At 45.8% G+C, this 12,682-nt stretch overlaps 1 long non-coding RNA gene across 1 annotated transcript in view; it reads left to right on the top strand.

Moving 5' to 3' along the window:
* Positions 1-11,595, top strand: part of LOC138522063 (uncharacterized) — a 30,182-nt gene extending 18,587 nt beyond the window's left edge. Inside the window, exon 2 of the long non-coding RNA XR_011283227.1 lies at positions 5,199-11,595. This is a non-coding gene — a long non-coding RNA (uncharacterized lncRNA). The remainder of the gene's footprint in view (positions 1-5,198) is intronic.
* Positions 11,596-12,682: the final 1,087 nt, after the last annotated feature.

A 12,682-nucleotide genomic window follows, 5' to 3' on the forward strand; every position in this document is an offset into this window, starting at 1 on the left:
GGAAGTAGCATCGTTCCTAAGTACACTACGAAAAATGTGGTTATGATTTCACTAATGTGATGTACATTTCATACAAGAATGGATCACCATATGTATCATTAATATCTGTGTGTATAGATCCATATTGTCAAATTACTGTGAATGCAAGCAGACGTCCATGGCAAAATGATAACGTTATTGTATAGCACTTACGCTTAAGCTCTTTTTTATAGAACAAATATGCATACAATATCACCCAGCCTGGGTTGGTACTCATTTATCGACCTAAGAAGGATGAAAGGCTGAGATGGCCTTGCTGGGATTCGAACCTGCAGATCACACACACATCGCAGCTGCGAGCACTCAACCCACTGAGCTATCATATTGGCTATAGTAAAACCAGCAATTATTCTATAGTGGATACCATTAAACTCGTAACTGAGATTTAACAGCAGACCAGTTAAGTTAATCTGCAGGTCCGGTGCAAAGTTGGCCGCATGTCAAGCCTGCATGCATCTACTTTCAGGTTTCAGAGGTTGGCAAGATAGGGAAATCAGCGCACTCACAGGACATCCCATACTATGAGCACTCGTTACCTCATACATGCAAACAAACATCCTGAACAGCATGCCAGTGAGATGGGAAAGGTAGACGCATTACAACAAAGCATTCATTGTGGCACAATGAAGTCAATGGCCACTTGATGTGCTATGGTCAAATATTTCTACACTGTACAGAAGATTTTAGGAACAAGGATTTTGTAAAGTGACCGCGGACACCGAGATGGAATGTCTCGTGATGATCATAACGGAGACAACGGCAGAAAAAAAACCATGCTATTACTGCAACTTGTGAAAGGCAAAATATATAGTCTAAAATGGATGCTTATTCTACTCTAAAACTGGTTGTTTATCACTAATATCACTAATACAACAGCAAAGCAACCCCAGGGGGCACTGTGCCCCCTGGAGTGGCAGCACAGTGGCTGCCGCCGACCCGGCGGCAGCCACGGCCCCTCAACTTTGCATGCTGCAGCAGCATGCGAATGATGCATGCCTCATGTTATGATGCACACATCATGCATGCAAATAAAACATCCAATTATGCAGTTGAAGGTATTTTCTTTTTCCAAAATATATATTTTATTTTTCAAAAATGTATTTTTTCAGAATATTTTTTTGTTGTTGTTCAATCCGGCCCAGGCATTGCCAGAAACCGGCCCCCACCCCCCAGGGACGATTGCAGCCCGGCCACAGGCCGAAAGGCCGAGGGGCCAATCCAACCCTGCGCGTAGCACAGTGATGGGGAGAAAGGCAGGGTTGGGCAGGTTTGCGAGTAGGTTGAAAAGGAGAACAAGGATAAAGTTGGTCGAGGCTGGAAGCAAGAGATGAAGAAAGGGTGGATGCAGCTTTGTCGGCAGAGAGAGTAGAAAAGTTTTTGAGAGAAGGAAGGGAGTTAATACAGGTATCGTAGAAGCGGGAGGAATTGAAGTTGCGTAAATCACGCCTAAAGAATGTATTGTAAGAAGAAGGACTAGAGATACTAGGAGAAGTGAGTGGGAGCAGTGAAGCAGAAAGTAATGAGTGAACGGATAAGTGGACAGGTAGAGCAGAAGAAGAGGAAACACTGAAAGGTACGCCAGGGCAATTCCGGAGCAAATGTGTTCGAGATCCACAATACAAGCAGTGACCCAAATCTCTCCTTCTCATGCATTCTGTAGAAGACAATGGTCTTCGAGCAGAACCTACCTGCATAGGTTCATCAGCGGTAGTTCCATCGGTAGGGGTAGGCACAGTCGGAGGCAGAAACACAAAACCTCTTTGTTTCTTCCGTTCAGATCTCCGTTCAGTCATCCTGTACTCAATCTGGAGAGAAATGGACACCAATTCAGAGAAGGTCCCAGGGTGAGCAACTCGTGACAATTCGTCCTTAATGTCTTTGTTGAGTCTGCGCCTAAATATAGTCTGTTGAGCAGATTCACGGCAGCCGGACTCAGAGGCCGTACTCTGAAAATTGGTCACATACGTCAATACATCAGATTGACCCTGCCGGATGTCTAGAAAAAACTCATAGGAAAAATACAGTACCTCTGGCCATTCAAACCTTTCCTTAAATAAACGGACACAGGCTGAATAATCTTGCAGGGCTGGATCAGCTGCAGTAACCAGAGGCGTAGCCCAAGCTAGAGCGTTACCTACCAGGTTGGAAACCAAAAGTCCGACCTTGGCGCGGTCAGAAACATACGCCTTTGGGCGAAAGGTGAAGTACACTGTGCAAGCATCCAAGAATTCACTGAGTCTACAAGGAGATCCTTCATACTCCCCCCCCCCCAAAAAAATCCCAAAGGCGGTAAATCACTGCTCTGTTCCTCTCTAGCAGCCAAATGTTGTCGTATGGTCAAATATTCAGTCCTCAACTTCTGGACTTCTTGGGTGAGACCCTGTACTACAGTCACCAGTTCCTGATACTGTTCCAGGCTAGCCATATCTTCTGGACATTGCAAGCTCTCAAATACGTCAGCATTTTCACTCGAGGGCTCACCTGGAATATCCTGAGATGTCGCTCGTGCCCTTCCTTTCTTTTTCGTTTCCTTTTGGTCACGAAAACTCAGTTTCTCTTTGAAGAGATAGGGTCTACCTCTGTTGAAGGCCACCGTTCTCGACTGAGCGCACAGCTTCAGTAGGGCGACCACCAGGGAGGCAACTGCTGCAGGGCAAAAAGCAAACTGCGGCACACAAAACCCTGTGCCAGGATGTAGGTTAGGCAGTCCTCGATAAATAGCGAGTTCCAGAGGGAAAATTGTAAACAGAGAGCAACAGGGCAGCCAAATTGCCCAACATGAACGGCTGCGGATGAACTCCTGGAATTAAGGTGAAGATGCAGGAGGAAAGGCAACAACGAGGCAGCGAAAGGTGGACCAAACAGACCAAAGGAGAGAGCCAGAACAGCAAAAGGGAGAAGGCAGAAGAAGCAAAGGAAGAGAACAACTAGCGTCTTATCTGAACCCGGAGGAAAGGGTTGCAACCAGAGGAAAGGGTTGCAACCAGAGGTAACGCTGCTTAGGATGCACTGATATAATGGTGGTGGCCATCTTGGGAAACAACTAGACGGCTGCTAGTTCTACACTCGGGACATGCCGGCATAATTGCGGAAGTCAATCCCCAATGTCTCCAAGAATTCCAACGATGCGATATGACACTTATGGCCTTCTCAGAACCCCTGGTATACTCCCCTGCCAGGTATCTTGCCACAATGTTAGTCTTTTCACAACTTCAGTGGATTGCCTGGTATACTCCCCTGCCAGGTATCTTTCCCCAAATGTCACCTGCCTGGTGCATTCTCTTTTCCAGGATTTCTTTATTGGTTTCACTCTTACTTTCATATATCACATCAGCATCTACTTTGTTCTGTCCAATGCATGTGCTTAGGGTAACACTTGCTTCAGCTCTCCCCCACATTGACATCTCATGCATGTTATTGTTCAGGTTTAGTTGCAGCACTTTTTCTTGTCAGTATTCAAATGTTTTCCTTTTAAACATTGATTTAACACTAGGTTTTGTCTGTTTTTAAATCGCCTTTGAATACTGTCCAAAATATCAATCTGGCATCATTCGTACACTTGCTTGCTTGTTTGTCGGTACGCCCCACGTTCCCCAATGGCTCTGGGCCGACTCACCAGTAGTTTGTGGCGTCTCCAGTTTATGGTGTGCCTCCACAGTGAAGCTTCCTCCCTGGATTGGCTTCTTACACGATGCAGGCGTCTCTTCAGCGTTTCTTGCAGCTGGGTTTCTTCTCTGGCCTGGACCGGAGAACGCTGCTTCCTGACACGACCGTACCTCCAGGATCTCCTCTGCTTCCCGGTGCTGCTGCGTTCCTACAGTTATGCCTGTTGGGCCTCTCCTTCCTTCACACGACACCAGTGTCTGTAGTTCGCGTTCGCGAGCCGCCGCATGAATGTGCCCGTCTTCTCTTCCATGGTTCTCTCCTTTACCTCTTTGCTGGATACTGCGGTTGCCATTTTTAAATGCCCCGGTCACTTTGGTTTGAATGAAATAACTACGACTAGTCTGCACATTAGTCTTTGGACTTTGCTTGGTTTGCATCAACTCTTTGCTCCTCTTCTTCATCGCAGTACTTGAGGCTTTATGGGAGTTGAAGTCCATAGATGCAATTGGATTTCCATTATGATGATGTTCAAGAACTTTCTGAACAGATGGGAGGTGCACCAAAGTCATAATCACCGAAGCTCAATAAATGAGTGGAAAATTCCATACTGATGTCTCTAATAATTCACAAAACTTCAGGTGCAATCGGGTGGTGCCCCCTGACCTGTTGGGGCTCCGGCATCAACTAAACAAAACCCATAGCAGGCATTGCTGACTGGTGACCCCAAATGCACTTCTCTGGGTCCCACAACCCTCTGTCCTTAAACTGAACTTGAAGACCTAAAGTCCAAATCCACCCTTACACCACCAAACTGTATTACCGTTACCGCCACTTGGTCCGGCCGTATTACTGGTGGATTACAAGTGGCGGTGGCGGTGTAAATCCCCAAATTGTCTTTAGTCCATAGGACTCAATGGGGCATTTCCGGTGGAATTTCCCAGAAAGCTGGCGGATTTCCAGCTCATAGCTGGGGGAGAATCCTCCAACTTTCCGCTAAAGTTATAGTTGGGCGGTGCAGTAATGTGGCGGTATACGGTTATACCACCGTGTTTTACCCACACCGCCCAATTTGTAATGAGCACCACTGATATTTAAATACTCCTTATACCTCTGATGGATAAACTGCTAAAAGCAAATCAGTGAAAAGGAAAAACAGGCTGAAGAGGGAGAATAATAAACGTTAAAGGCAGTAGACCTTGAAAAAGAGAAATGAGCAAAGACAACGAAGAAAATACGTTTTGCAACTGAGGGACACGTGACTGGACATGGCACGCAAAAAGAAATGCTGAGTCTCCAGTAGACTGGTGCATTCTGGGATTAGGCCCTGACACAGCTGCTTAACTTGAAAGGACACTGTCATTTTCTTTGCTTTCGATGATGAACGCTGGAGAACTTGTGTTACTGGTAAGTAACTTTTCCATTGTTGCCTCATGTGATTTTAAATCTCCTTCCCATGTCCAGTTGCTATCTGAAAAGGGTGGTGATGAAGTGGGTGTCTTGCACATTCTTGCTAAAGTTTCTTCTTTAGTCTCAGAAATGTCCTTTTGTTACAGATGCAGGATTTCTGGAAAGGAAGCTACTTTCAGCACCATCTAGTGAATGCAGAAACTAGACCAAGAATTATTTGGGATCTCTGGGAATCTGAGCCCCAGGGAGATCCAGGAACATTATGATCTCCTTTGTTGCTGCTCCAGAATTCTTGCTTTCATCGCACCTGCTTCCTTCAAAGGCACTTCCTTTTCCTTTTCTTAAACTCCTATAAACTGGTGGTGAGGACATCAATGGGGCTCCATAATCTAGAATGTTTTAAGGTCAAGAATCGTATCTTGCGTTTATTCTGACTTGTTTGAAAGCTTTAGATGTTTTGGGCAGAGCAAAGTACCCTCTAAATACATATTCTGCACGCTTTATAGTTGACATGCAGGCATTTAAGTCCAGAATTTAAAATGTGTTTAAATATTGTGCCTTAGGAGCTCTCTGAATATATGTCTGTGATTGCATAATTTCTGTCATAGCCTGTTCAAATTCTGCCACAAGATTTTTCATGTAATGACCAAAGGCCCATCTGTTTCTATCCCAAAATCCAAGCCTGTGACTGGTTCCTGTCCCCTGCTGAGGTCTATGGGTATGGAGGTAGGAGAGGATCTAGTAGGGGGGACTGGTTGCAAAACTGAGGAGCAATAACTTTAAGATAAGTTGTTAGGTCCTGAGTGTTCTTGAATCCTGGGTAGCTGCTGGACCCCACAGACCACCACCGATGGTCACGGTACAACATATGATCCACAGCCGCACTCTCAAAACCCGTGAGGGAAAGGGGAATTGGACAAAATAACAAACAACACATTATCTTCTCCTCAACGTGTCTGGAGACCTGCAGATTGTGAAAGGATGACCAGTGAGTAATGCTCCAAGTTAATGAAGGAGAATGCCTCCATGATCTTGTGTGGGGATTTAAATATACACTTGTTGGATGTGAACGGCTTTCCTATAAAATAGAGAGAGTTGGAAGGAAGGGCTCTAGCGTGGTTTCTTGAAGTAGGCTCCAGGGACTTGCATATGTTAAATGCGCAGACAGTTGGGGATTCCCCAGGTATGTGTACATGGGGCAGAGGGGAAAAGAGATTCTGCCTAGACTATTGCTTTGTTTCTGGCAATTTGATGGATAGAGTAAGAAGATTTGAAATGGTGCAGCAACTCGTGAGTGATCACGACCTGGTAGCTATTGTCCTGGAAATCAGAGAAAAACCTTATACCAGGGTAAATATGAACCCAGTGAAATTACCCTGGGCCAGAAACATGCTAGGGGTGGGAAAAAGGGAGATTTCTGCAATCTGTGGGCAATTGCAGGCGGCAGTGGAAGGCAATAAGGCCTGTGTCCAATATAATTGGAGTGTAAAAGATTTCATCCAACCAGTGAAGAGAGGGAAAAATGCTGAGCTAATTCCTAAGCATGCTTACGATCCAATGGTTAGCAGGGCTGAGAAAGAATTTGCGTGCAGCCCTGAGGAAAATCCAAGCGGGAAAGGCTTCAGACTCCGCTGAACTGATCCGGCTTCGTAAGAAAAATTTTAGGAATTGGCTAATAGCCACTAGAAGTCAGCGACTGCAGTCCGAGGCTGAGCAGATGCTAAAGGTGGTCTGTAAGAAAAACACTAGGGACCTCTGTGAACTGCTGAACAACGGGGGGACCTTTAGAGCAGACCTTATGCTGGGCCAAGAGAGCGAGTCAAGTTGGCCGTCTACCTACTCCGGGATGTTTTCAGATCTGGTAGATCTAGTGAGGATGGAGGTGAGAGAGAGTGCCCACAGGTGGATGATTGAAATTGAAAGGGAAGATCTGGAGGTGAGGATAAAGGGATTCAGCTCTTCAAGAGCTGCAGGCCCTGATGGTATTTATATCCAGCTCCTCAAAGAAAATCCGGAAGAGTGGAGCCGATTGGCTATGCTGGTCTTTGATCAGGTTCTTTGTACGAATCAGGTCCCGGATACCTGGTGAGAGGCGATAATTGTCCCCATCTTCATGAAGGGCGACCGGCTGATCCTTGGAACTATCGGCCAATTGCCCTTCTTGACTCTATGCGGAAACTCTTCGCCTCAATTGTATTACGTGACTTGACAGAGTGGGCTGGGAAGGCAGGAGGCTGGACCCCTGTCAAACGGGATTTGTAAAGGGTGTGGGAACCTGCCTGAATCTCTTTGTAATCAGAGACTTAAAACAAAGAGTACTTGAATCAGGGGTCTGTATCCATATGGACTTTATGGACCTGGAACAGGCCTTCAATTGTATGAATCAGGAAAAGTTGTGGGCAAAATTAAAACATTTGAATTGCCCTGCGGATTTATTGGAGACTATCCGCGCACTTTACTTGTACACATCGGTGCAAGTTAGACTTGCAGCTACAGGGGTTCTCTCTGAAAAGATCATGACTCATCGGGGCCTGAAGCAGGGCTGTTCCCTAGCCCCGTTATTGTTTAGTTTGTATGTCTCAGACTTGGGAGAATCACAGGCTGTAGTGAGGCCTTTTCCACGTAAAAGAAATGGAAATGCTATACCTTGGGTCCTCTATGCAGACGATTTAGTGTTCATGGATCTTACCCCAGTTGTCTTGCATAGGCGAATCAAGAGCTTTGTGCAGTATCTTAGAGCCAATAATATGAAAATCAATGTTTGCAAATCAACGATCTTGAGCATGTCGTACGCTCGTAGGAGGCCTAGAAAAGATCAGGTTTGGTGGGTGGAAAATGAGAGGATGGAAGTGGTTGATACTATGGTATATCTGGGGGTGGTCATTAATAAGAACATCAATGATAGAGCCCTTTATCGCTCACTTCACACAAAGACTAGATGACTGGTGCGCCAGGGTATGAGAATCCATTGCAAATATGGTAAATTCTCTCTCTCCCTCTACTGTCATTCTATCGCCAAAAGGTAGTGCCCATTCTTACTTATGGCACAGAAGGAATGATGAACATATCCTGGAAGGGTTGGGCTCTATTAGAGGGTCTGTTCTGAAGAAAGTCTCTTAAATTACCCACCTCACTGCCAATGTCTATTATAAGGCACGAGTTGAGACTGCAGTCCTTGGACTCATTTGCCCTCTGGAAATCTATTGTGTTTTACTGAAAATGTAAGGTGGCTGAAAGCGGAACGCCCTTTGAGATTTTCCACTTAATGGAAAAATCTTCCGATCTATCTCTTCGGAGATGGTGGGAGAAGATTGAGGGGATCCATGCTGAATGTGAGGTTGAAAGGGCAGAGTTAATTTCCACCCCCATGAAAATAAAAATAAAAACCCTGCAAGATCAAGATTCAGTTGAAACTGTTCGCCAAAGAAACTCAGACTCATTGAGACCCTGTTTAGAAAGAGAAAGAGTCTCTTCAATCAGCCCCCACAATATCTACTAAAATTCCCTTCCTCACATTACAGGGATTTGTTGCTTAGGGTGGGATTGAATATTCTGGCTACGAGAGAGGTGGAACTGGAAAGAAACCAAATATCGCAGGAAGCCTCGCATTGTAGATATTGTGGATCCCCAGGGAAAGTTGAAACTCTTGGCCATTGGGTGACCTCGTGCTGGGCTCTTATGGATTTGTGTTCACATTTCCTGCAAGGCCATCAGAGTTCTAGGTTGACAACATTGGATCAACAGTGGTGGGAATGGATCCTGATGGGAGAGAGAAGAAGCTCTGCAATTCATAGAAGCCGTGCTAAAGTCTTCAAAGGATGTGCTCTGTAGCTAGGGCTTGTCTGAAAGTAGTAGAATGTCGAGGAAACCCCCGTAGAGCTGGGAAGCTTCTGGCCGTCGACTATTAAGGGCTTATATTCATGCTCGGTGACAGAGGTGGCTGGAGACTACTCCGGTAAATGATCTATTGAAACGGTGTAAGGTTATGTAAAAGGGTGTTGCTGAAAATACTGTTTGATTTTAAAATGAAGATGGAAATAGGTGAGGAATGTTGAAGCCTTAAACATCTTCTTTTATGATTGCTTCTTTCTTTCTGCCGGTTGCAATGTGGAAGAATGCCACGTCACGGAAATTGGAGGGGATCCGAGAAGGCACCTCTAGTAAAAAAGCCCTGACTTCCGACATTGGGGTCAGTGGGGCTCATACATCCTTTGTGAGGGACGAGGATATCCCTATATTTAATTTTAGCCCCATCACCACCGACCCAGGACTTAGCTTTGGTAATATCCAAACTTAAGGCTACAAAATGCACAGGTGATCCCTGCTCCTCTATCATCATCAAGACCTGCCCGCCGACGCTAGTACAGTCCATTTGTAAGTTTATTAACTCCTCCTTGACAAATGGGGTGGTCCCTAATGAGTTAAAACAAGCCTGGGTTACACCATTACTAAAAAAAACAGGACTGGACCAAAGCATCCCGGTTAACTATAGGCCGATAACCAACACTCCTTTCCTTCTTAAGATCTTGGATCGAGTGGCCTATTCACAGATTGCCCAACATCTTAACCTGTATCCCAACCTAAACCCCTTACAATCAGGGTTCAGACAAGGTTTTGAGAGTGAAACATCTCTATTAGATCTTAAACTCCAAACTACTAAAGAGAATGGACAAAGGCCTTGCCTCCATGCTCATCTCCTTGGATAAATCTGCGGCTTTCGATCTTGTTGATCATACCATCTTGGCTGAGCGGCTTAAGGAAGTAGCAAATTTTTCTGCAGAAGCTACTCAATGGATGTTATCCTTTCTATCTAATAGAACTAACAGAGTTAATGCAGAGGACGCAATGGTGCCGCCCATCCATGTGTTGTTCAGAGTACCTCAGGGTGCTTGCACTTAGCCGTGTATATATAACATCTTCATGGTTCCTTTCTTTGCACATCTTGAGCGGGAAGGGATTATTTTCTCCAACTACGCGGATGACACGTAATGTGTCATCCTGCTCTCAGGATCTCATTGCCAGGATGAAATAGAACTAAATAGAATATTTGCCATTATTGAGCGCTGGATGATGCAGAACAATCTGGCTCTCAATCGAGGCAAGACGGAACTCATGGTTGTCGGTTCAGTAGGCACCCCTGTTGGGGGACGTAGAAATCATCACTCTCCCCAAGGTTAAAATCCTGGGAGTTGTTCTTGATCAGGTGTTGGATATGAAACCATATGTAGGATGCACCGTCGCCTGAGCAACTTATTATATTAAACTATTAGCCCACTTGAGACCTTATATCTCTCAAGATAATGCGGAAGCAATTGCGCAAGCAATAATAGGCTCAAAGATTGATTATTGTTGTAGTCTTATGGCAGGAGCTAGCAAAGCTTCTATCAATCGGCTTCAAGTTGTTCAAAATGGGGCTGTGGGAGTGGTATCAGGCCTATCCACGCGTGCCCACGTAACAGAGTTACGTCGTGCCCTGCACTGGCTTCCTGTGGAGGCTCGTATCGCTTTCAGGTTACTGGTAATTACATTTAAGTGCCGAATGGGTAGGATGCCGACCTATTTATAAGACCATGGGCCTCATTACGACCCAGGCGCTAAGGGGTTAACGGCGCCATAAAAGGTGGCAGTGCCGTTAACCCCTTAGCGCCTAATTACGAGGTCCCTTTGCGGGTTCCCACCTTAATGGCTGGTTTTACCAGCCCTTAAGGATTGGACCCGCAAAGGGACCTCAGAGGTAATTACGGTACCGCAATTTGTGGTACCGTAATTACCGCCTTCCCCATTCCCATTGAGCCCTATGGGGGCAAAAATGGGAATGGGGATGGGTCAATGGAGAATGGGGAATTACCGCCCCGCCAACCTTGGAATGGAGCGGTAATTCCACCATTCACCATGGCAGAATCGGTAAGTTACCAGCGTTAACCATGGCGCTATTAGTGCCATAGTTAACGCCTGGGCCGTAATGAGGCCCCATATCAAGGAAAAACCCAACTACAGAAACTTGAGATCTACCAATCAAAATCTCTTATTTCTGCTCGATGTAAGACTAAGAAGGTGCAGGGAGGACCCTTCTTTGTTGTAGCCCCTCCTTATGGAACGCACTACCTGCCACATTAAGAAACCATAGTTCCTTGTCTTTGTTCAAAAAAGAGCTGAAAACCTGGTTGTTTCGATACATAATCAGTGTCTGGTTCCTCTCCTGCCCCTCTCTGTCTGGGTAGACTTTGCTTTCCCCTTTTGCCCGGACCTTATGTGTTCTGTGTCATGTGTACTGTCTTGTCCGCGCCCTCACACCTAAGGGTTTATGGCTGCGCACTATAAATAAACTAAAGTAAAGTAAAAAAGTAAAGTAAAGCTCAACCAATAAACATATTAAAAAAAAGAAGTCTCCAATTATAAGCTTCATTCTTCTTCACTTCTCTCATTACATGTATAATCCTCAGTAGAACTGGGGGAGTGTAATTCCAGAATGTCTTGGAATGCTTTTATTATTGTGAACATCTGTCAATAATAAACCTTTACTCTAATCTTTAGAAAAGTTAATTAGAGTCTTAGTACTATGCACTCCTCTATCTTCTATTTGACGTGGATACATAACTGTGTACATCAGAATTCCAGTTGGGTATTCTGGCCCATGAAGGCAGGTGCAGGCGGAATTGGGGGTTTAGGGGAGCTGAAGTTTGGGCTCAGACCAGCTGAAGACCTACAGACCAGAGATCATGACCTCAAGGCCCAATATTGGGACTCCCAGAATCTGAAGAGAAAGACTGCTGACAAGGTGTTTTTTAAGCATTCTTCTGAATCTCACATGGCTTTCTTCAGAGTTTACGTGCATCTGTAAATTGTTGCTTAGAGCAGAGCTGCTTGAGGTTATAAAATGCAACTGCCTTCTCCAAGTGGAGGATATAAGATCACAATAACGGATGTATTTCCAAATGTAAGAGCTGATGTAGAGCCGGCCTATCCCAGGAAGCTCCTTATATGTACATAAGTCCAAGCACCTTGGGAATGATGCAGGCTGGTGTAGATTAGGCCTGTCCCAGGAAGCTTCTTGTGAATGATACAGGCTGATGTAGAGTAGGCCTGTCCCAGGAAGCGCCTTGGGAATGACGCAGGCTGATGTAGAGTGGGCCTGTTCCAGGAAGCTCCTTGTGAATGATGCAGGCTGATGTAGAGTGGGCCTGTCCCAGGAAGCTCCTTGGGAATGACGCGGGATGATGTAGAGTAGGCCTGTCCCAGGAAGCTCCTTGGGAATGACGCAGGCTGATGTAGAGTAGGCCTGTCCCAGGAAGCTCCTTGTGAATGATGCAGGCTGATGTAGAGTGGGCCTGTCCCAGGAAGGTCCTTGGGAATGATGCAGGCTGATGTAGAGTGGGCCTGTCCCAGGAAGCTCCTTGTGAATGATACAGGCTGATGTAGAGTGGGCCTGTCCCAGGAAGGTCCTTGGGAATGATGCAGGCTGATGTAGATTAGGCCCGTCCCAGGAAGCTCCTTGTGAATGATGCAGGCTGATGTAGAGTGGGCATGTCCCAGGAAGCACCTTGGGAATGATGCAGGCTGATGTAGAGTGGGCATGTCCCAGGACGCTCCTTGGGAATGATACAGGCTGATGTAGAGTGGGCCTGTCCCA

This window comes from Ambystoma mexicanum, chromosome 13 (assembly GCF_040938575.1).
Source record: "Ambystoma mexicanum isolate Mex_15411 chromosome 13, UKY_AmexF1_1, whole genome shotgun sequence".
Lineage (NCBI taxonomy): Eukaryota > Metazoa > Chordata > Amphibia > Caudata > Ambystomatidae > Ambystoma > Ambystoma mexicanum.